Raw genomic sequence first — 25,714 nt, 5'->3', positions numbered from 1 at the left:
CACTGTATACTAATATGTGTGACAATAATAAATCAAATCACATCAATCAAAAATTTGGCAGACTATTCAAAGGTTAGCTGAGCTCGGGCAGAAATTTTTCCAGTCTTGGGGCGCACGCAGCCAGACAATCCCACACAATGGGTGAGGTTTTCCAGTTGCATTTGTCCAAGACCGGAATATTCCCAAGGTCAACGGACGTTTGCATGGTCTGTGTCCCGCCCACTACAATTCCCCTGGCAGATGGGAAAATTTCACCCATTATTTCTAATTAAATAACCATCTACTGCCCTCCTGAATTTGCCTCCACCACACTTCCAGATAGTACATTCCAGACCTGAACACTAGCTGTGTGATTCTCACATCACATTTTCTTCCTTTGCAAATCACTTTTGATCTGTGCAATGCTTTTGTGAGTGGAAACAGTTTCTCCCTATCTACTCTTTCCAGTCCCTTCATGATTTTGAACACCTCTTTCAAATCTCCACTTGGCCTTTTTCTCTCCAAGGAGAACAGTCTCAACTTCTCCAATCTATCCTCATTACTAAAATTATCCATTTCAATTGACAAAATACCTGTCTGTCTCCATCACGTTAGAAAACTGCTGCTTTCTGGAGCATTACAGTCACATCTTGCAAGTTATTACAAGAACCGTTTCAGTCTCATACAATAAGTATCTGAAACACAATTTGTCTCAATATTATCATTTTTATTTAAAGAGGTGTTTTTTTTTAAACAGAACAGGATATAGCATTATTTGTGAAACCAGATCAAGTCGTAATTCTTTTCTGGCTGAGTTAGTCAGTGACATCTCTGATCTGGCAGCTATCTGGGATATTATATTACAGGCACTGTAACTGCATGTGTGGTGAGTGCAGCTTCACCAAACTCAGCCCACTCTAATACTTGTAGTATCGAACAATGTCCTTTTTTGTGATTATGTGATTTTGTACAATCAGGCAAAAAGCTCTTTACTGTTCTGTGTGAAACAAACTGACAAAATCAGAAATCTCAATAAACATGGGTCAAAATTTTACATTGCCTGGGCAAGGTGTACACATGACCCAAAAACACGTGAAATCTTGTGAGAAAATGTCAGCTGCATAACTTGACCTCATCGTGTACTCACACAATATTTTGGTCAGTAGGCATGCAAGAGAGTTGGAAGTGTGCTCCCTGACAATCAAGCAGGCAATTTAACCCATTAAGGGGTCAACTGATTGCAATTTTACTTGGCCCGTCTACTTTTACGGTTGGCGGGTGTGTGCTGACTGGCCAGAAGGCCTTTATTTTTAGCTGCAATATTAAAGTGTGGGATGAAATGCGAGGACTGCAATAAAATTTAAAATGGTATCTATGTCTGAGGTTTGTGTTTGATTGTGCTGCCAGTGCTTTCCATCATATTTCATATTTTGTTGGTCAGCAGCTCCCTGCTACAGCTCCAGAGCAACTGTCCCCCCGAGGGAGCCCATTCAAAGCACCAATCTGCTTTTGCAGCCTCTCTCTTCTCGATGCCAGCCCTCTGCCTGCCCTTTCCCAGCATGTGTTTCACACTGGTTTTCCGTTAATTGGCCAGCCATGGTGAAATTGTGTTCTGTGAGCGACTGCAACCGGAAGCGCATTTTGTGCTGCTTCTGGGTCAGCCACATATCCACATCTGATGGATGGAAAATTTAGGCCAGTCAGAGATGCTGATCCCACATCAATGTGAGACAGATAAATGCTGATCAAAACTCTGCAATATATAAATCACAGACAAATGTACAAACATACAGATTACAGTGCAACTTGAATTTTAAAACTGTAAATTCCTGGATTCATAAGTATCTGCATTTCTTTAAATTGTCTGTATAGTTTGAATTCTATATTTATGGATCTTTAAAAATATTATCTTCCTGGCTTTCAAGTACCTCTAGTGTTTTAGCCCTGGTCCTGGTCCTAAGCAGCTCTTCCTCCTGGCCAGGATTGACTCTTCGTCCTGTTCCTCTCACTTGGCATCCTCACTCCTCAATCAGTGATTTTAGAGGGTTTTATTCTGCTGTCAAACCGATCTGTCCAAAATTAGCTTCCCTGAAACCTACTCCTCTTTCACTTTCTCACCTCAGCCTCCTGACCTTCAGATACCCGTAGGGCTCTCCCAGTTTCTATTCCCTTGATGTCTGGCCCAATCCTGACCAGACAATAAAGTTGCTTTGTCCACTTCTACCACAATCCTTTATTCCCCGCACACCCAGTAATTTCATACTGACATTTTCCATTCATTCGACTCCTCCCTGCATTCTGTTATTCTAGTACTATTGTCCATTTCTTTCAACTTTATATGGGAATTCCATTAGCCACGCTTTGGTTCCAGAAGCTTTCACCATTTAGCTCTTTTGCCATTCCCACAATTTAATCAATTCTAATTTTTCCCCCTCAGGCACTGGCCATGAGCTTGATGTTCCTCTTAGGTCTCCAATCACAGCAGAAATTTCTCTACATGCGCTATGCACCAGTCCAGTGCTCAGCTTGGCCCCATGTGACTGTTACAACATCAGGGTGAAATTTAGTTAGCAAGAACGGGGCCCATCAGCCAGTTGTTTGAGAGGCTGAAAGTCACAGGAGAGGAGATAGTTAAGGACCATTGGAGCTTCCCACAGAAGGTGATCAATCTGCCCCTTTGTGTCTGTGTGCCAGCCCTTTACTAGAGCAATCCCAAACTGAGCTCACTGCAAAGCCTCTTTAGAGACTCAGGTCAGCAGATCTATGTAATAGTTTAAACTATTTAAAAAATAATTCAGGCAATGGGCACTGCTTAGAGTCCATCCCTCGATAAGGTAGGGTTTACGTCACTGAATGAGGAAATTTCAGAATATGGCTAAGAGTGAACGATGCTGATCTAAGTCCAGAATCAATTATAGGCCATATAGATAAGAATGGCAGGCATATCTCCCAAGAGGACATTAATGAGTCATTTAGGTTCTTAGGAGAACATGTACATGCATCCATACATATAAACAATTATTGATAAAATGAATTAGCAAACACTGATGAAAAGACAGACAGCAAATTCATTTTGTTGAGTGACTGGGATTGAGGTTAGAGTTAAGCTGAGAGGACAGAAATGGAGGTAGGATTAGGTTGAGTGATTGGGGTGGGGCTAAGATTGTGTTAAGTGGTTGAGGTGGGGTTAGGATTGGGTTGAGTGGTTAGGATTGGCTGAGTGGTTGGGGTGGGGGTTAGGATTGGACTGAGTGATTGGCATGGGGGTTGGGATTGGATTGAGCGTTTGGGGTGGGGGTTAGGATTGGGCTGAGTGGTTGGGGCGGGGTTCGGGTTGGTTTGAACGGTTGGGGTGGGGGTAAGGATTGGGCTGATTGGTTGGGGTGGGGCTTAGGATTGGATTGAGTGGTTGGGTGGGAGTTCGGATTGGTTTAAATGATTGGGGTGGGGGTTAGGATTGGGTTGAGTGGTTGGGGTGGGGGTTAGGATTGGATTGAGTGGTTGCGTTTAGCAATAAGACTGGGCTGAATGGTTAGTGGTTCCAATGATATGTTGGGGGATGGGTTGTATTGAGGAAGCAGGGGACTGAAGAAGGACGTGGACAAGCCAAGAGAGTGGACAAAGAAATGACAGATGGAATACAATGTGGAAAAGTGATTGAGTGGTTGATTGTCAATGATGTGGATTTGGTTGAGTGGTTGGGGTACGGGTATGGTTTCCTGATTGAGATTAGATTTGAGTTGAATTGTTGAGATTGTGTTTAGGATTGGGTTGAGTGGTCAGGGTCAGTGATTAAGGACTGGTGTTGGAATGTCAGCTTTAAGCATTTGGATTTGGTGTAGGAGCTGGGTTTCTGGCTGTGACGAGTGATCATGGTAAGGATCTGGGGCTGGTAGTTAGACAGTTAGACAGCACTTCCACAGGCTGCAACCTTGCACATTTAATGAGGGCATCTTAACTGTGTTGATTCACAAGATAATTTGTACAGCGTCCAGTCAAAGATCCTTCCTTTTGGGCCAATTCTGAACCATTTTTCCCACTCTGCATTTCTCACAGAAAAATACATGTTAAGGGTGTTGAATGTTTGGAGATTTTGACGCAAGATCAGGCAGACGTTGGACTGGTTGAATCCTAACGATCAGTTCGTTCCTCAGAATCTTTTAAAAGATAACCTGCTGTGGCCAAATGGGCCATCTAAAATGGCGATTTGTAAAGCACTCCGGGACAATTGGACAAGAACTAAAACGACAAGCTGCAGTTTAAAGACACAGATAAACAGGCTGCAACCCTGATGAGTGAAACAACAGGATATGGGTCATCTCCAGGATGAAAGAGACTTTCTGTTCACACTGGATTACGTACCAATATAAGGGCACCGTGACTCCTTATTTAGGAGGGAGGTATGTGATCTATGTGCCTCCAGCACCTATAGACGTGGTCGTTGGGGACACACCCAGAGGCTCCGCACCCGCACTCTCGCACTGCCTTCCCCTCCAATCAGAGCCTCTCAGTATTCCCACATGCTCAGCTCCCTTGGCCAGCCTTTGGTGGGCGGGGCAGATTGACAGGCCAATGCTCCACCCCCTGGCTCAGGCTGCCTCCTCCTCCAATCAGAGCTGCCCAGTTAGCTGGCGCGCGCTTGAAACCGTTGTGAGGGGGCGGGGCAGTTTAAAGGCTCCGCCCCCTCACCGCGCTCTGCCTTCTCCTCCAATCAGAGCCCCGCCTCTATCCGGGGCGCTTGCCTCTTTGGGCGATGTTGTCGATGGGCTTTGCCCTTGTGGAGATTCTCCCAATGCCTGTCTGGCAGCGGGAGACTGCGGGAAAACACACACAATCATTCCCTCACAAAGAAAATGCTTTTCCAAATGAATCCAAATGAATTTTCAACCCTGGATCTACACTTAGGGAATCATTGGCTGCGATTCTCCCACAAGTGCTGAATTTGTGGGAAAACTGTTCTAAATCATGACTGTTTTCTCAGTGCAGCTTCAGACCTGAATCTCCCCACTCTGTGCACTGCAAAAGTCCCAATCATGAATCTCATTAAAAAGCCAGGGCGACAGAGCCCATTCACACCGGAGTCCGCAGCTCTGGAAATCTGCACATGCGCAGTGGTCCCAATCTGTCAGTCTCCCCGTTTGCTAGGCAGCTCGATCGCTGGCCAGCTCAGGACCCCCGCAGTGCTACCCCTCCAACCCACGGGCCCAAATTCAGCCCCCACAACAATTCCCGGGCCAGCCCCAATCCTCCCACTGCCCAGCCACCCGCACCCAGCAGTGGCAATCCCCCACCCCTTCATCCTGGCAGACACCCCACCCCTGCTGATTCCCCCCAAATCCTGGCAGACCACTCCACCTCCAGCCTGTTCAATCGCTGGCCTCCCTCCAGCTTCTGAGTGACAATAGGACCCCACAACTCCACCCATCACCTGTAGGCCCTGCCCACAACTGGCCCCACCCCCTTGGCACTGCCCAATGCCTAATCAGCAGTGCCAAGGTGCCCCTGTGCATGGGCACTTTGCTCCTTGGGCAGTGCCATGGCATAGGCTGGCACTGCCAGGGCGCCCATGCTCAGGGGCACCACCCTTCAGCCACCCGACCCCCTGGGGTGGCCCCGATTGCCTCCCCCTTTATTCCAGCAGGTTCTCCTGCTAGTTCCCTGAATGTGGGGAGTTACTCTAAAAATCCCACCAGAATGAAGTACTCCCGGTGGGGTGGGGTGGGAAATTCAAATGGAACCGGTAAGTTCTCAATACTGAAATGCTTAATGTATTTAAACTACATTGAAAAAGGATTCAAATGACTTACCTGTCTTCCCGCCGGTTTCCAGTGTGGTCTGGACTCTGACTGTTCTTCAGCTCTGAGAGATGCACATGCATTCCTGGTATGTGCGCAAATCCCAGAAAAAGAGCAACGACACGCATCTCCCAGCCTGACTCACCAGATTGGCTGAGGTCCCTCTGCCCAGATCACTGGTGTTAACAATGTCGAATCATAGAATCCCCACAGTGCAGAATGAGGCCATTTGGCCCATCAAGTCTGCACTGACCGCAATCCTACCCTATTCTTGTAACCCCATCTATTTTCCCTGCTAGTCCCCTTGACACTAAGGAGCAATTTAGCATGGCTAATCCACCTTACCCACGCATCTTTGTGTAGTGGGAAGAAACTAGAGCACCCGAAGCAAACCCACACAGGTACGGCCAATTACTGTCCAATCAATCCACTCTCGATCATCAGCAAAGTGATGGAAGGGGGCATCAACAGTGCTGTCAAGCAGCACCTGCTCAGCAATAACCTGTTCTGCAAAGCCCAGTTTGGGTTTGCCAGGGTCACTAAGCTCCTTACCTCATTACAACCTTGATTCAAACATGGACAAAAGATTGAATTCCAGAGGTGAGGTGAGAGTAACAGCCCTTAGCATCAGGGCCACATTCAACCAAGTGTGGCATTCAGGAGCACGAGCAAAACTGGAATCAATGGGTATCAGGGCAAACTCTCCACTGGTTGGAGTCATAGCTGGTACATAGGAAGATGGTTGTGGTGTGGAGGGTCAGTCAACTCAGCTCCAGGATATCTCTGCAGAAGTCCCTCAGGGTAGTGCCCCACAATTTTCAGCTGCTTCATCAATCACCTTTCTTTCCATCGAAAAGCACCCAGCTTGATTGAATCACATCTACATTCACTCCCTCCATTACCAATGCTCAGTAGCAGCAGTTATGCTATTTATGAAGTGCAGTGCAGCAATTCAACAAAGATCCTTAGACAGCTTCTTCCAAACCCACAACCACTTCCATCTAGAAGGCCCTGGGCAGCAGATACATGGGAACCTGCAAGTTCCCCTCCAAGCCACTCACCATCCTGACATGAAAATATGTTGCCATTCCTTCGCAATCGCTGGGTCAAAGTGATGTTCCCTCCCTAACGCCATTGTGTGTCAACCCACAGAACATGGGGTGTAGAGATTCAAGAAGGCAGCTCACCCCCACATTCTCAATGGCAATTAAGGATGGGCAATAAATGCTGGCCAGCCAGTGACTTCCATGTCCCACAAATGAATAAAATTGGAAGAGAGCTATGTAGACTGTCCATTGTTCAGGCTGAGATAGATAGATATTTGCTTTCTCAGGGAATCAAGGGATATGAAGAGCAGCCGGGAAAGTATAATAGAGGAAGCACTTTGTGCCTGTCCTGCAGTGTTTGATGACACAAGACATATATGACAATTTACTTAGCACAGCATCCCTCACCTTGTTGAGAAAACTATTCCCAATTACACAAATGTCATAAAATTGTGCACAATGATGCAAGTTTTTAATAATTCATGGCATGGTAGCACAGTGGTTAGCACAGTTGCCTCACAGCACGAGGGACCCGGGTTCAATTCCTACTTGGATCACTGTCTTTGTAGAGTCTGCATGTTCTCCCTGTTGTCTGCATGTGTTTCCTCTGGATACTCTGGCTTCTTCCTACAGTCTGAAAGATTGGCCACACTAAATTCTCCCTCGGTGTACCCGAACAGGCATCGGAGTGTAGTGACTAGGGAATTTTCACAGTAACTTTATTGTAGTGTTAATGCAAGCTTACTTGCAACTAATAAATAAACATTACACCCTTACTTTCTACTCCACCTGCAATAAAGTTGTTCAAGGTTTGTTTCCAATAAAATATCATCTAAGTCACTCCTTTGTGTTCAACTAGACCTGAGACTCAAGCGAAGTGTTTTATCATGCTTTGTAATGAAGCCTGGCTAATATTCCAATTATGTTGCAAAACAAAACAGCATGAAAATTCAATGTATCTATGATACTGGACTGAGGATTATGTTAGCCATGGGTCACCAGTGGCAAAACAAGGTGCAGCGAAGTGATCAAGTAAGAGAAGATGTTAATGAATGAGGTTATATATTAATTGCCAGAGTAACATCCCAAGCTAGGTTACATGAATATATTATCAAGTGATCCTCCTCTTCTGGTGTTGGCTCAGGGATGAATGCTGGTCAAGAAACTAGGTGCAGTTCCACAATCTTTGGACGGTGCCTTGAGATCTTTAACTTTCACCTCAATACCGGAATGGGCATCTTGTATGAGGATGCGGTCAAAAATAATTGACGTACTGTGGCAGACAAGCCCGGGCAGCAAAAGCTGATAAAGTGAGGCAAAAGATGTTGCTGTGGACTGTTTTGTTAAAAGAGAGCCAAGGATCTGGCAGTGTATTGACATTGTTGGTACTGGAGGAAAAACTACTGGAAGGGAAGACTAAAAAAAACCATTTCAATGGAAAACACAAAGAACAAAGTAAAAAACTCACTCTCATAAACCACTCTTGTTGCCTTTCTGAAATATATCATTATGAGGAGAGGATCTATACTCGGAAAAGCAGCCAGCATAATTAAAGACCCTACGCACCCCGGACATTCTCTCTTCTACTTTTTCCAACGGGAAAAGATAAAAAAGTTTGAGGTCACGTACCAACAGACTCAGGAACAGCTTCTTCCCTGCTGCCAACAGACTTTTGAATGGATCTCACTTACATTAAGTTGATCTTCCTCTACACCCAAGCTATGACTGTAACATTACATTCTGCACCCTCTCCTTTCCTTCTCTGCGAACGGTATGTTTTTGTCTGTATAACGCGCAAGAAACAATACTTTTCACTGTATGCTAATACATGTGACAATAATAAATCAAATCAAAATATTCTCTTGCAATTAGAAGAATGAGAGGTGATCTCTTTGAAACATATAATATTCTGAGGAGTTTTACTAGGGTAGATGCTAGGAAGCTCCTGGCACTGGTTGGAGAGTCAAAAACTAAAGCGGTATCGTTACAGGATAATGGGACAGCCATTTACAATTGAGATGAGGTGAAGTTTCTTCACTCACAGGGTCAAGAATCCTTTACATTGGTTCCGCTATTGAATATATTCAAGACTAAGATCATTTTTTTTAGCTCTAGTGGAAATAGGGATGTGAGGGATGGGACAAGATAATGGCGTTGAAGTTGAACATCAATCAAAATCTTACCTCATAACAGAGCAAGCTCACTGGGCCACATGGCCCAATCCTACTTCACATGTTTAGTTTGTACGGATCTCATCATCGGTTCTGAAACGTAATAAGAAGTCAGTGTTTTACTGGTTTATCTCCCATAAAGAAATCATTCAGACAGAATCCATGCATCTTTATGAATCTTAATAAGAAAATGACTTGGAAAAGCACCAAATTCATTACCATTACTAAGCCTATGAGCAACATAAGCAAAAGGGACTTTGTCTGAAATAAAGTTACATGGATTGTATTATCAGTAAAATTTACTTATAGGCTTCCATGATAACGTACGGCATATTTCACATTTTCACTTAAAAGCAAAATATTGCCGATGTTGGAAATCAGAATTAAAAACTGAAAATGCTGGAGAAACCTAGTAAACAGAGTTAACATTTTGAGTCCGATATGACTGTTACTCAGAACTGAAGGAAGGCAGAAAATGATGTTGTTCTTGATATTTAAAAAGGGGGAAGGAGCAGGTGAGAAAAAGAGAAGCTGAGGGATAGGCAACTGTGAGAGATCAAAGAACAAATATTATGGATCACATACAGAACGATGGTAATACAAAGAACAGTACAGCACAGGAACTGGCCCTTCGTGCCTCTCAGCCTGCCCCGGTCATGTTGTCATATCTAGACCAATCGCTGGTACACCTCTATTCTCCATCTGTTTCTGTGTCTATCCAGATAAGGCTTAAATGTCGCCAACATATCTGCCTCACCTACCTACTTGACAGTGCACTCCAGCCCCCACCACCCTCTGTGTCAAAAATATTCCCTGCACATTTCCAGTGAACTTGTCCCCTCTTGTAATTGTCATTTGTACCCTGGGAAAAAGCTTTCAACTGTTCATCATATCCATACACCTCATAATTTTATAAACTTTCATCAGGTTGCCCTTCAGCCTCCATCTTTCCAGGGACAACAATCTCAGTTTATTCAATGTCTCCTCATAGTGATCTCTCCTCCATAGCAGGCAAATTCCTGGTAAACCTTTTCTGTACTCTGTCCAAAGCCTCTGGTAGTGTGGTGACCAGAATTGGACACAGTATTCCAAATAACCAACATTTTATATAACTGTAACACAATTTGCCAACTCTCATACTCGATGCCCCATCCGATGAAGGCAAGCATGCCATATGCTTTCTTCACCATCTTTTCTACCTGTGCTGCCACTTTTAATGATCTGTGGACCTGCGTTCCCAGACCTCTCTGTGGGTCTATGCTCCTGATAGTTCCACCATTTGTTTTATAGCTCCCACCTGAATTGGATTTATCAAAATTTATCACCGGATTAAATTCTATCTGCTATTTCTCTGCCCAATTTTTCAGCCTATCTATATCCTGCTTTATTCTCTGATAATCTTCATCAGTATCTGCAAATCCAGCATTCTTAGTATCATCTACAAATTTGCTAATCAGACCAGTAATGGTTTCTTTCAAATCATTTATATATATATATGTATTACAAGCAGCAGAAGTCCTAGCACTGATCCCTATGAACATAACATAAGAACATAAGAAATAGGAGCAGGAGTGGGCCATCTAGCCCTTTGAGCCTGCCCCGCCATTCAATAAGATCATGGCTGATCTGTCGTGGCTCAGTTCCACTTTCCCGCCCTCTCCCCATAACCCTTAATCCCCTATCAAAAACCCATCAACCCGCGTCTTAAAAATATTTAGCGAGGCAGCCTCCTCCACTTCAACGGGCAGAGAATTCCAGAGATTCACCACCCTTTGAGTGAAGAAGTTCCTCCTCAACTCTGTTCTAAACTGTCCCCCCTTTATCTTGAGGCTGTGCCCCCTAGTCCTACTGTCCTTTCTGAGCGGGAAGAATCTCTCCACCTCTATCCTATCCATCCCATTCATCATCTTATATGTCTCAATGAGATCTCCCCTCATTCTTCTAAACTCTAACGAGTACAAGCCTAGTTTATTCAGCCTCTCCTCATAGCTCAACCCCCTCAACTCCGGCATCAGCCTAGAAAACCTCCTCTGCACTCCCTCCAAGGCCAAAATATCCTTGCATAAGTGCGGCGACCAAAACTGCACACAGTATTCCAGCTGCGGCCTCACCAGTGCCCTATACAGCTGCAGCAAGACCTCCCTACTTTTATATTCAATCCCCCTCGCTATGAAGGCCAGCATCCCATTAGCCTTCCTGACCACCTGCTGCACCTGTAGGCTGGGTTTTTGCGACTCATGCACAAGGACCCCGAGGTCCCTCTGCACCGTCGCCTGCTGCAGTTTTTCGCCACGTAAGTAATAGTCCTTCCTGTGGATACCACTAGTTACAGACCTCCATTCAGAAAAACACCCTTCCACCACTACCCTCTGTCTTCTATGGCCCAGCCTGTTCTGAATCCATCTAGCTAGTGTGATTTAATCTTTTGCACCAACCTGCCATGAGGGACCTTGTCAAATGCCTTAATAAAGTCCATGTAGACAGCATCCACAGTTCTTCTCTCGTCAATCATTTTTGTCACCTCCTCAAAAAACTCAATTAAATTAGTGACACATGACCTCCTACGTACAAAACTATGCTGTCTATCGCTAACAAGACCATTCAGCTCCTAATGTGTATAGATCCTATTCTTAAGAATCTTCTCCAACAGATTCACTATCACTGATGTCAAACTCACTGGTCTATAATTACCAGGATTATCCTTGCTACCCTTCTTAAATAATGAGACAACATACCTCCAATCCTCTGGTAGCTCACCAATGGCCAACAAAGAAACAAAGATTTGTTAGAGGCCCAGCAATTTCATCTCTTGTCTCCCTCAGTAATCTGGGATAGATGGCCTCTGGCCCTGGGGATTTGTCTATTTTAATGCTTTTTTAATTCACCTGACACTTCCTCCCTCCTAATGATGACTTGTTCTAAAAGGTTTACGCACCCCTCCGAGACATCACCAATCAATGTGCCCCTCTCCTTTGTGAATACCGCTGCAAAGTATTCATCAAGGATCTCACCCAGTTCCTTTGGTTCTATGCATAATTTCCCTCTTTTGTCCTTAAGTGGATCAACTCTTTATCTAGCTACCCTCTTGTTCCTAATATATGTATAAAATGCCTTGGAATTCTCCTTAATCTTGTCTGCCAAGGACATTTTGTGACCCCTTTTTGCTCTCCAAACTCTCTATTTGAGCTCTTTTCTACTTATCCTGTATCCTTCAAGTGCTTAATCTGTTTTTAGTTCCAGACCTCATGTATGCATGCATCCTGTTTCTTATTGACTGGGTTCACAATTTCCCGGGTCATTCATTGTTCCCCAATCCTGCCTTTCCATTCCTTCCTTTTCACAGATATATGCCTGTCTTGCACTCCAATCAACTGCTCCTGAAATGAGTCCCACATGTCGGAGGTGTATTTACCCCCAAAGCCTCTCCAAAACAACAGTCTCCAAATTCTGCCTCATCCGTTTGTAATTAGTCTTCCCCCAATTTAGCACCTTAACATGAGGATACATTCATCCTTTTCCATTAGTATTCTAAACCTTCAGAATTATGGTCACTGTTCACCACATGTTTCCCCCACCGCAACTTTGATGAGCTGGCTGGGCCCATTCCCTAGTACTAGGTCCAGTACAGTCCCCTCTCTTGTTGGACTATCCACATATTGTTCCAAAAAACCTTCCTGGACACACTTAACAAATTCCTCACCATCCAGACCTCTAGCCCTCAGGGATTTCCAGTCCATATGAGGAAAATTAAAGTCTCCTACTACAACAACCCTATTTTTTCTAGATCTGTCCAGAATCTGTTTATATGTCTATTTTTCAACTTACTGTGGGCTGTTAGGAGGCCTATAGTACATCCCCATCACAGTGACTGCCCCTTTCCTGATCCTGAGTTCTACCCATAGTATCTCATTCCATGATTCTTCCAAGGTGTCCTCCCTCTGTACAGCTGTAATATGTTCCTGAACCAGTGTTGCAATTCCCCCACCTCTTTCACCTTCCCCTCTGTCTCACCTAAAACATTTATATCCCAGAATATTTAGCTGCTAGTCCTGTCCCTCTTTAAACCATTATCTCCATTAAGTGTCCATTATTGCAACTATATCCAAGTTCCACGCAAGAGTCGAGGCTCTGGGTTCATCTGTCTTACCTGTCATACTCTTTGCATTGAAGCAGATGCATCCAGATCTCTGGGCCCACTGAGTTAGACCTTTCCCCATCTGCTCTTTCTCTTACCTAGCCTGGTCTTAATTCCATGCTCATTCCTAGTCTCTACACTTGCTGGCCTACTGTTCTGATTTCCACCTCCCTTCCACACTGGTTTAAACTCACCTGAATCATACTAGCAAACCTCCCAGCCAGGATATTGATGTCCCTCCTGTCCAGGTGTAACCTGTCCTTCTTGTACAGGCCCCGTCTTCCCTGGATCCAAAAAACTGAAGCCCTCCCTTCCGCACTAGTTTGTGAGCCACATATTCAGCTACATTATCTCCCTATTCCCACCTTCACTAGTACATGATATGAGGACTAATCCTGAGATTACCACCCTTGAGGTCCTGCATTTTAATCTTCTACCCAACTCCCAGAATTGCCATTGCAGGACTTTGCTACTCTTTCTATCTATGGTCATTCATGCCAATGTGGACAATGACATCTGTCTAATTTCCCTCCTGTTTTAGGATCCTTTGTACCCCCTCAGAGACATCCAGGACCCTGGCACCAGGGAGGCAAACAACCATCCTGGAGTCTCTCTCGTGGCCATAGAAGTGCCTATCTGCGCCCCTGACTATACAATTTCCTACCATTATTGCTTTGCTGCGCTTTGTACCCTCCATCTGTACAGCAGGGCTAGCTGTGATGCTTTCGCTCTGGCCATTGGTGTTGCTGTCCCCTGCCATAAGGGACCCCTGCACTGTCTGCCTCCCTCGTCTGGTAGTCACCCATCTATCTACTTGCACCTTGGATGTGACCACATCTCTATAGCTATTGTCTATGACAATTTCAGCTAATTGTGTGCTACCCAGTGCCTCCAGCTGCTGCTCTAACCAACCCGTGCTTTCAGTGAGCATCTGCAACTGGATGCATTTTCCACAGATGTAGTCCTCGGAGACACTTGAGGTGCCCATCATACCCCACATTGTGCATGATAGCATTAAAGATACAAAGCCTTGATCAAAGTAGGTGTCAAAAGCAGAATAAAGTTGAACACCATCTGAAAGCTAAACGGCACAATGTGTTGCACTCAATGTTGAGTCCAGAAGGCTGTGCAACACCTAACCAGAGGCTCAAGTGCTGCTTCTCCAGTTTGCATGGGGCTTCACTGGAACATTTTGGCAGGTCAAGGACAGAAACGTCAGCATGAAAGCTTGACCTCCTTCGCTCTCTCAGCTATCTCTGACCTTCTGTATTGCTCCACCTGCCCCCACCCCTCTTTCATATTTTCAGACTGTTGGTTCTGATGAAAATGATACTCCACTTACTAACAGTTTTCTTCCTAACTGATGGAACAGCCATTGCTACTTTTGCAAAGAAGGATGTTGTATGGCTCCAAATATAATCTAGGAGACTCACCAGTCCAGAATATGGCTCAATGGTAATAAGATAAGATTGGGTAGTCAAAACCCAATCCAGAGGTACTAGGCCAAGGTCCCAGATGCTCTTCCAGGTAGGTGTGAAAGATAATTTGGCATTATTTCAAAGAACAGCAGGGAATTCTTACTAATACATTGTTTGATGCTTATCCTTCAGCAGGCATCAATATTGCAGTGTGCACATGTGCAAATTTACAGCATTTCATGTTTTACAAGCATTACCTGTCATTAATGTCCTAAAACAGCTCTGATTTAGAAATCTGGGATGGGATTTTAAAGCCTTGCATGTCTCAAAACCCAGTCTCTGCTCCTGTGAAGTGCCTTGGGATGTTGCACTAGGTTAAGGATGCTACATAAATGCAAGCTTATATCACCGTGGGTAACAGTAGCTTATAAGAAAGAATTTTGGTGGATAGAATATGGAGGAACGTTGTGCTTTTGCGCATGTTGGTGATGGAGATCCTGGAGCTGGGAGGTGATGTTGAATTAAGCTTGGCCTGTTGCCACAGTGCATCCTGTATATTGTGTAGACAACCACTACGCACTTGTCTTAAAGGGGTGGATGCTAATACCTAGAACCTCATTTACTGTTACACTATGGGTGCAAATTGGAGTGTAAAGTACAATCCATGTGCCGGAATGGTGAAGTCCAATCAGTATTGTGCCTTAGGTCTCAGTAATATAAAGCTGCCCTGGCGAGAGGAGCCAGAATAAAACCCCATCCAAGGTCAATGGACCTTTCCATAGTCCGCCCCTTGCCTACTCCAATTCCCGTGGTGTGCAGGAGGGTAAAATTCCAGCTGATCCATTTTGGGCATTTGAAAGAGCCTCCTAATCTTCCAATATGAGCAGATGGAAGGGTACCGTTGAAGTGGTGGAGGCTGCCTCGCTAAATATTTTTAAGACGCTGGTTGATGGGTTTTTGATAGGAGAGGGGATTAAGGGTTATGGGGAGAGGGCGGGAAAGTGGAACTGAGCAGCGACAGATCAGCCATGATCTAATTGAATGGCGGGGCAGGCTCGAAGGGCTGGATGGCCTACTCCTGCTCCTATTTCTTATGTTCTTATGTGTTTTTACCCCAGTCATATTCCAGTAACTGCACTGCCATCAGGAACATTTGAAGGAGAAATATGTTCAAATCAGTGTCCGAAAGAATCATTTTTGAAAACCCATGTTCCACTTACTAAACTCAGTGTGACATAGTGCTAACTGCCAGCAATGGTCCTAAAGCTCCCCTTGCCAGTCAGTTTTACTGAGACCTAAAGCAGAGGTAGATAGATTCTCAAATTACAAGCAAATCAAAAGTTTAGGCCTCAGTCAGATGAGCCATGTTCCTGTTGGATGGTGGAGGAGGCTCAAGGGGCTGAATGGCCTATTCCTGCTCCTAATTTGTATGTTTGTAGAACACTGACCAAACATTTTGCCAAATCAGGTTTCAAGGTGTATTTACAAAGAGGAGCGAGATACAGAGAGGTTTAAAGAAGGAATTCCAGAGCTTAGGATCCAGGTAGCTGAAGGCTTCCAATGGTGGGGCAAAGGAAATAAAGAACTGATAAGAGGCCAAAACTGGAAGAAGGCAGAGTTCTCAAAGGATTAAATGGATTGACATAGAGAGGGATGAGGCCATGGAGGAATTGCATTTATAAGAAGATCTACAGATACTCCAAGGAAATGGATCATACAATGCTCAAGCCATTTCTCTAGGATTAAATCTGAGTTTGGTGGCTGTTTGGGAGCCACCTACCAACCTTCACCCCAGTGGAAATTCAATCCCATGTTCTTTGTTGCTGAGTCATTTTGAATCAAGTATTTGTGGCTCACAATTACATAAACCAATCCAAGTCATGGATCGAAGATATTCCCTGTGATTGTGGAAAACAGGAATTTACTTCATTCTTACTTAGCAATTGGAACGCCTCTGAAATTAAAATTATGAATTAGCAATAGAGGCAATTAGACATCATTCTGGGGAGATGCAGATTAAAGTCCACCATGTTGGTAATATTGTTTTAAGACTATTTTGGGATCATTATACGATCCTGTGGTAAGCTACACTTATTGCTTGGATTAAACCCAAGACAATAAATTATAAAAATATTGTACGGAGAATGCAAGATTTCAAAGATAGCCATTGATTTTATTACTTACCAAGATTAGATAATGAATCACATTCACGCATTCCCTGTTACGAAACTGAGAATTTTATTTCACAGGCAATCATTCTCTCTGCAGGAATCCAAAACTAATCAAATGTTTGATTCCAATAAGATCGATTTTGCATAATACAATTCCCATTGTACAAAAATCCCCATGAATTGAATCCCAGATCCACAGGTTAGGGTGGCACAGTGGTTAGCACTACTTGCTCACAGTGCCAGAGACCCAGGTTCAATTCTGGCCTCGAGTCACTGTCTGTGTGCCCAACCTGCCTTTACTGTCAATGAAATACTTCTGAACTGTTGCAATACCAGGAAACACAGCAACAAATTTGCATACAGCAAATCTGCTCAAAGAGCAATAAGATGCTGACCAGTTAATGTTTCATTCACAACAGGGACGAAGAAAGGGAGCCCTCCTTTGCTCTTCATGGGTTTATTATGGTAACCTGAGAGCAGACACAGACCCTGCTCATGTTTAAAATCGCACCTGAAAGACATTACTCCCTCGCTGCTATGCTGGAGTGCCAGCCTAAATTTTAGTGGAATTTTCCGGCTGCACTCACCCCAGGACCGGAAAATCCTGCCCGAGGTCAATGGACGTTTGCATGGTCTTGTCCCACCTACTATGATTCTTGTGGTGGACAGGATGGAATGTGTTCAAGTCTCATGGAGTTGGGCTTCTAACTCAGAGAGCTATCACTAGGTCATGGCTAACATCTAAACCAGTATCATGTTTCACCAATAGATTGACCTTTTCTGTTTGCTGCCATCTTTTCCAGAATATTCTGACTCGATCAGTCCTACAGGAAGCAGCTGTCCCTGCTAACTCATTCAATTTGGGAATTGTGAGCTAGCTAGAGCTCAATGATTGATTCAGAGGGAATCAATCATTAGTTGAATGGGTATGTTAGCTGGGTGGCTCTAGGATAGTATTAAGAGGTTATGGGCTCAAATCACACCATGGCCAATGGAGAAATTGAATAACATCAGGTAATTTGTGGGATAGTACCAGAAAATGACTCTGAATGCTGCCAAATTACCAAAAAAAGTCCAATTGGTTCACTAATGTTCTTCATGAATGTGTGATAACTCCCCTGGACTTGCATGGGGAATCATTGATTAAACTTCCTGTAGAACACATTGAATACAAGGTCCCGGGGATTGACAATTAACACACCAGGTGGAGCTCATATACCGAGGCGTGTATAAAGCAGGCCCCTGAGTGGGTTCATTATTGCATTGTCCCAGTTGGGACAATGTTTGTGTTCACTGTTTTGCTTTACTTTATTTTGAGTTAATATAGAATCAAACCTGCCTCTGTATCAGTCTGGCCTAATTGTAACTCCTGTATTATGTGGTGACTCTTGATGTTTTGTGACATTTAAAGATGAGCAATAAATATGGCCTTACTGATGTCATCTGTGCCCTAAAAACAATAAAACATATAAATTCCAGGGTTATCTTCATCCCACTTCCACAAGCGTGCACTTTGCAGAAGAAATGACTTCTGGACATTAACCCAGGTACGAGATCTTTGGATGACCTTCCCTCTATAGCATCAGATCTAATAAGAAACCCCTCTACCACAGACTGAGTGCAATTAAATCAGCAGAACACAAAATTAATGTGTTTTTTTTTTCGTTTTAATCACTCAGTACCAAAGGAGTAAGTGTAACATGACCTGGGGTGTCCAAAAATGCAACACAATCACTGTACCTATTCAGCTCATGAAACCGTGGAAACACCATTGTGTCCATCTTTCCTACTGGAATATCCATTTGCAAATCTTTGCTATTCTTTCTTCTGATGTTGGGAAAGCCATTATTTATTGACCATCCTTACTTACCTTTCAAAGGTGGTGGTCTCCCTTCTTCTTGAAGCGTTTAGAGTTTTTCCAGGTGCTCAGGTCTTGACGCCACCCGGAATGATGGAATAGTAAACTGTATCCAAGTCAGGATGGTGTTTGTCTTGGAGATTATGGAATTTCCATATATCTGAGGTCCTTCTCCTTTGAGGTTGTGCAGCTCACAGGATTGGGATTGCTGCCAATGAAGCCTTGGCAAGCTAGGTGTCCATCCTTCAGATAGTATGCACTGCAACTGCATTGTGCTGGTGGCAGTAGAAATAGATGTTTAAGCTGGCGGATGAGTTTGAAATCAAGCAGCCTGATTATTATCAGTATTTCAGTATGACTGTCAGACAAGATGGTGCCCTAAATCGCTGGCTGGAGCTGGAACCCACTGAGTTCTAGTTCACAGGCCTGGGGACTATCAATTTAGGATTAGAATTTTATCTGGGGCAACATTAGGGGCAGAATCTGACTGCTGGGTCCATGTATTAGGAATTTGGGTCCATCCATTTGGAATTGAAACTCCTCATTGTATGTTTCAGATGGTCAAAACTCAAGCTTTGGTCAAGGGCAAATTCCTACAATTATCCCTTGAATGTAACCAAGTGGTTTGTAAATGTAAAAGACTTAGGTATTCCTCTGTGAGAGTGGAAGGAGTTGGAGCGTATTATATAACAGAGTTAGATAAACACTGATCATAAATTAACATTGAAACACTCATTGACCTGAGACATTGTAAGAAAGATAATATGCACTGAAAGTCATTTTCAGTCTAACTTCTTCCTTAACATACCGAACAGCACTAAAGGAACCAGAGTCTGCCCCAAAGAAACAGAAAATTTCCGCAATGACTGTTGGACACTAAAATGAATATTTGGGTTTGAACTAATAATTTATTTATCTAGAGTTTCAAAGGTTAATGTTGGGAGGTATTATCACTGTTCAGTTTAATTGCCTCTAACATTCTTTCGACTGTACTGCATCGATGACTAGTCAGCCTTTTGAGTGGTGTTTAACCTTTCTTGAAGATACCCGTGAAAAACAGCTAACTTTCAAACTTCAAGTATTTTAACTTTTTTTTTGTCTCTTCCAAGTCCATTCTTGACTGGGATTTGGAAAGGAAAAGCACGATGTACAAAATGAGGATGATTATATATTTATGCTACCAGCTTTTTGTTACAGCACCAGGTAAGTCTCAATACGATATACACCTCAGTACCTTGAAAATTCCAAACACAAATGTTTCTCTTGTATGCTTACAAAGTTGCTCAACGTTATAAAAGTCTCAGAGGTGAGCAACTTTCAAGTACTGAAAGTATTCGAGTATCAAGTATTCAAAATTCAAGTACATAATCTTCCCGCTGGTGCCAATGTGAGGCTTGGATCTTGGTGTCAAACTGCAGATGAACTGGGGGGAGGGGCACAGATGCAAGTTTACCCTGCATGGAATTTGGTGATTCTTGGAGGACAGGAAATCAGTTGTTCACATTGCTAACCTGACAGAGTGGGGTGGATAGAGAATCTGCTATTTGGGAGGAGAGTACTGGGTTGGGGTAAAATATCCCCAGACTGCTAAAGGGCCTGAGTGTATTGGAGAGGTGAATGGGGTGGCAGTGAGTGAGATGAGACTCCAAAGCCAAATTTGCCAGTTACTCCTTGTCCTAAGGAAGTAACAAAAGCTTTCCTGGGCTGTTGTTCTTTGAATGGAAAGCAGTCATTCTCCTTTGAGGACTGGCAACAAAATCCTGAGATTTGTATTTTTAAGGCTGTTTCCAGCAGGCGGGCTGCTCACCAATTCAGAGTCATTGAATATTGTATCAGGTAATCAATGGATAGCAACGGGAAGATTCAAAGTCTCTTTCTAAAAATCTTCTCAAGTTATCTAGAAAACTTCAAAGATTATGAATATACATTTCCATGAATGGGTTTTTGATAAGAGAGGGGATTAAGGGTTATGGGGAGAGGGCGGGAATGTGGAACTGAGCCACGACAGATCAGCCATGATCTTATTGAATGGTGGGGCAGGCTCGAAGGGCTAGATGGCCTACTCCTGCTCCTATTTCTTATGTTCTTATGATTCTCCTTGCAGTTTATACAGTCTTTCCTTGTCAGTGATTTAATAGATTTTAAGGAAGTGCAGAGCCAGTGAAATGGCAGAGGGGCAGAAGGGGAGAACACTGATAATAGTATATTCTTTATTCATTTATGGGATGTGGGCATTGCTGGCTGGGCCAGCATTTACTGCCCATTCCTAACTGCCTTCTATTTCATAGGGCAGCTGAGTCAACGACATTGGTGTGGGTCTGGAGTCACACATTGACCAGACGGCAAGGACGGCAGATTTCCTTCCCTAAAGGGCATTAGTGAACCAGATGAGTCTTTCCAAAAATCGACAATAGCTTCATAGTCATAATTAGACTTTTAATTCCAGATTTTTAATTAAATTTAAATTGCACCATCTGTCATGGTGGGATTCAAATCTGGGTCTCTGGATTACCAGTCCAATGGTAATACCATGATGCTACTGCCTCACCATGGAGAGATGATTGCCACTTCATGGCAAAAGTGAAGTATCTTCGAGTGTGTGTGTTGGTGTTGTGTAACTGTCTTTGTTTGTGTGTGTGTGTGTGTGTATCTATTTGTGTGTGTGTGTATCTATATGTGTGTGAGTATATGTGTGTGTTAGTGTCTGTATGTGTGCACGTGTCTGTATATGTGTGCATGTGTGTGTGAATGAATATGTATGAGTGTGAGCGTGTGTGTGTGTGTATGTATGTGTGTGTGAGTATCTGTGTGTGTGTACATGTGTGTGTCTGTATATCTGTGTGCGCATGTGTGTGTATCTGTATATTTGTGTGTGTGTGTGTCTGTATATATGTGTGACTGCAAAGTTGCTCAACATTATAAAAGTCTCAGAGATGAGCACATTTCAAGTACTGAAAGTCAGGGATAAATTCTGCCCGTTGCCAGTGTGAGGCTTGCTTAAAGTCTACTATTCTGGGCAAGAATAGTGACGTAAACAATTGGTCATTTTGGTGAGGGAATCAAACTTTTAAACTAGCATTGCAACCTGTGGAGTAGTGGGGCTAGATTTATTTTTATCCATTTATGGGGTGTGGGTGTCACTGACGAGCCCAGCATTTGTTATCTATCTCTAATTGCCCCTTGAATTGACTGGCTCACTTGGCCATTTCAAACAGGCAGTTAAGAGTCAACCACATTATTATGTCTCCTGAGTCATACAGAGCAAGTGAGGACAACAGATGTCCTTCCCTCGGCTAGATAGGTTTATACAATAATCAACAATATTTTCAAGGTTATCATCAGGCTTTCAAATTTTATCATCTGCTATGATGAGATTCGAACCCAGGTTTCCTGCTGTCTAAATCATCAATCCAGTGTTAGGACCACTATCATACTGCCTCCCATTAAACTGCTCAGTACTCCCATCCTGTTGGAACACAACAATGAGCAATAATAATGTATTATATTATCTGCGATATCTCCAATAGGCTGAACAAGCATCGATAAACTGTTGACCAAGATTCCATGCCTGTGTTCTGGCAGTGGTCTTGCCTACTTAAGAACATAAGAACATAAGAAATGGGAGCAGGAGTAGGCCATCTAGCCCTTTGAGCCTGCCCCGCCATTCAATAAGATCATGGCTGATCTGTCGTGGCTCAGTTCCACCTACCCGCCCTCTCCCCATAACCCTTAATCCCCTTGCCATTCAAAAACCCATCAACCCGCGTCTTAAATATATTTAGCGAGGCAGCCTCCACCACTTCAACGGGCAGAGAATTCCAGAGATTCACCACCCTTTGAGTGAAGAAGTTCCTCCTCAACTCCGTTCTAAACCGCCCCCCCTTTATCTTGAGGCTACTGTCCTTTCTGAGCGGGAAGAGCCTCTCCACCTCTATCCTATCCATCCCATTCAACATCTTATATGTCTCAATGAGATCTCCCCTCATTCTTCTAAACTCTAACGAGTACAAGCCTAGTTTATTCAGCCTCTCCTCATAGGTCAACCCCCTCAACTCTGGTATCAGCCTAGTAAACCTCCTCTGCACTCCCTCCAAGACCAAAATATCCTTGCGTAAGTGCGGCGACCAAAACTGCACACAGTACTCCAGCTGCGGCCTCACCAGTGCTCTGTACAGTTGCAGCAAGACCTCCCTACTTTTGTATTCAATCCCCCTCGCTATGAAGGCCAGCATCCCATTTGCCTTCCTGACCATCTGCTGCACCTGCAGGCTGGGTTTTTGCGACTCATGCACAAGGACCCCGAGGTCCCTCTGCACCGTTGCATGCTGCAGTTTTTCGCCATGTAAGTAATAGTCCTTCCTACCATTATTCCTACCAAAGTGGACAACTTCACACTTGCCAACATTAAATTCCATTTGCCAGTACCTGGCCCATTCGCCCATCCTATCTAGATCCTTCTGCAGACTTTCCACATCCTCTGCACAATTTGCCGTTCCACCAATCTTGGTGTCATCAGCAAATTTCGACACCATACACTCAGTTCCCTCCTCCAGATCATCTATATAAATGGTAAATAGCTGAGGCCCCAGCACCGACCCCTGGGGCACTCCACTAGTCACCAACCGCCAATCCGAATAGCACCCATTGACCCCCACTCTCTGCCTCCTATTTGACAGCCAATCCCCTATCCATGCTAACACCCTACCCCCAACTCCATGCCCCCTGACCTTCTGTAATAACCTCTTGTGCGGCACCTTATCAAACCCCTTCTGAAAATCAAGAAACACCACATCCACTGGCTCTCCTCTATCCACCGCCCTAGACACATCCTCAGAGAACTCCAATAAATTCGTCAGACACGACTTCCCCTTAACGAAACCATGCTGCGTCTGCTCTATCAAACAATTCTCCTCAAGATGCCTTGCTATTTTCTCCTTGATCACGGATTCTAACATTTTACCTACAACAGACGTTAAACTAACCGGCCTATAATTCCCTGCCTTTTGCCTGCCACCCTTCTTAAACAACGGCGTAACATTAGCCGTTTTCCAATCTTCCGGCACTTCCCCGGAATCCAGCGATGTTTGGAAAATAATCACCGAGACATCCACTATCACTTCCGCCATTTCTTTCAGAACCCTCGGATGCATTCCATCCGGTCCTGGGGACTTGTCCACAATCAGTCCCTCCAGTCTTTCGAGCACTGCCTCTCTAGTACTTGGACCCCACCAGTCATTGGTTCATCAACATGAAAAATATTAAACATGTTTGAATTATGTTTTCTACAAGAGAAATTATTGTTATTATTTTAATGAAATTAAAATCCCTATTATGTCTACAGAAATTACATCAATAAAGACAGAAACCAAACATCTCGACTCAACACGAAGGGAAATAATGGAACACACTACAATTGGTTGCGGAACTGTCTCACCAAGGGTCATGGAGAAGGGCAGAATCATCTCACCAAGCACTGCGGAAAGCACCTTAACCACCTCACCAAGCACTGGGAAAAGCAGAATTACTACATCACTAACCACTGCAGAAAGCAAAGTAAGCACATCACCAAGCACTGCAGAAAGCATTGGAATATTTTCAAAAAACATCAACAATACCCACAACACAATGAATACAAACCCACTCACCCACAAACCCACTCCCATAACACACACAACCACACACACATCCAAACCCACTCCCAGAGCACACACAAACACACTCACCCCCAAACCCAATCCCACAACACACACAAACACACATGCCCCCAAACCCACTCCCACAGCACACACAAACACACTCACCCCCAAACCCACTCATAGAACACACACAAACACACACACTCCCAAACCCACTCCCACAACACACACAAACACACACACCACTAAACCCACCCCAATGAGTACAACATACAGCTCCAGACCAACATCTGCCTCCACTTCCCCTACCACAATATCCTCCACAAGTACATTGACTACCACCACTCCAACCATCACACCGTCCAGCACTGCACTGACCACCATCACACCGACCACCACCACAGTGGCCACCACTATCACACCGACCATCACCACAATGACTGCCAGCACACCAATTACCAGTGCACAGACGACCAGCACACCAAATACCACCACAACTACAACCACCACACCAAATACCTCCACACTGACGACCAGCACACCGAGCACCACGACTCCAACCACAACCACACCAATTACCAGCGCACATATTACCAGCACACCGAATACCACCACAGCTACCACCACCATCACACCGACCACCATCACACCAACGACCACACCAGCCAACACAACCACACTGACCACCACACCTACCACCACCACACCTACCACCAACACAACACCCACCACCAGCCAACTGACCACCACCGCACCCACCACTACAACACCCACCACCACCGCGCTGACCACCATCACACCGGCCACCACCACCACACCCACCACCAGCCAACAGACCACCACACCAGCCAACACTACCACACTGACCACCACCATACCAATCAACACACCGTCCACCACCACACCCACCATCAGCCAACTGACCACCATCACCACACCCCCCACCACCGCACCCACCACCACCATCACACCGGCCACCACCACACCCACCACCACCATCACACCGGCCACCACCACACCCACCACCGCACCGACCACCACCCCACTGACCACCACCATCACACTGACCAACAACACCACCACCACACTGACCACCACCAAGCATATCAAGACAACAGCTACCACAATTCGACCGACAACTACCACCATGCGATCTACAACAACTGTTGCAACAGGTATTTCCTTCATCTTAATTATGATGTGTTTAACTCAAAGTGACAGTCCCAAAGTATTTGTTTTATTGATGTCGTTCTATTCTGAGTTGTAGAATTCTCTACAAAGTTGAGTATTTTTATGGAAGTGCAAGAGATTTACCTTCGACACAATACCTGATCGCTACCAGACTAACACTGGTTACATCTACCTTTCTAAGAAGTGCAATTAATTTTTGTACTTTGACAGTATTTTATGATGTTTTGTAACCTGTCTGAGGAGGTGGGGCGGGGGGGGGGGAACCAAACATGGTGGAATTGTTCTTTTTGTATCCTAAGTGTGGCTGTGTCAAG

The sequence above is a fragment of the Carcharhinus amblyrhynchos genome, unplaced genomic scaffold, assembly GCF_965287045.1.
Source record: "Carcharhinus amblyrhynchos unplaced genomic scaffold, sCarAmb.v2.hapA scaffold_43, whole genome shotgun sequence".
Classification (NCBI taxonomy): Eukaryota; Metazoa; Chordata; class Chondrichthyes; order Carcharhiniformes; family Carcharhinidae; genus Carcharhinus; species Carcharhinus amblyrhynchos.
The sequence above is the reverse complement of the archived record's forward strand: the minus strand, read 5'-3'. Positions refer to the sequence as shown.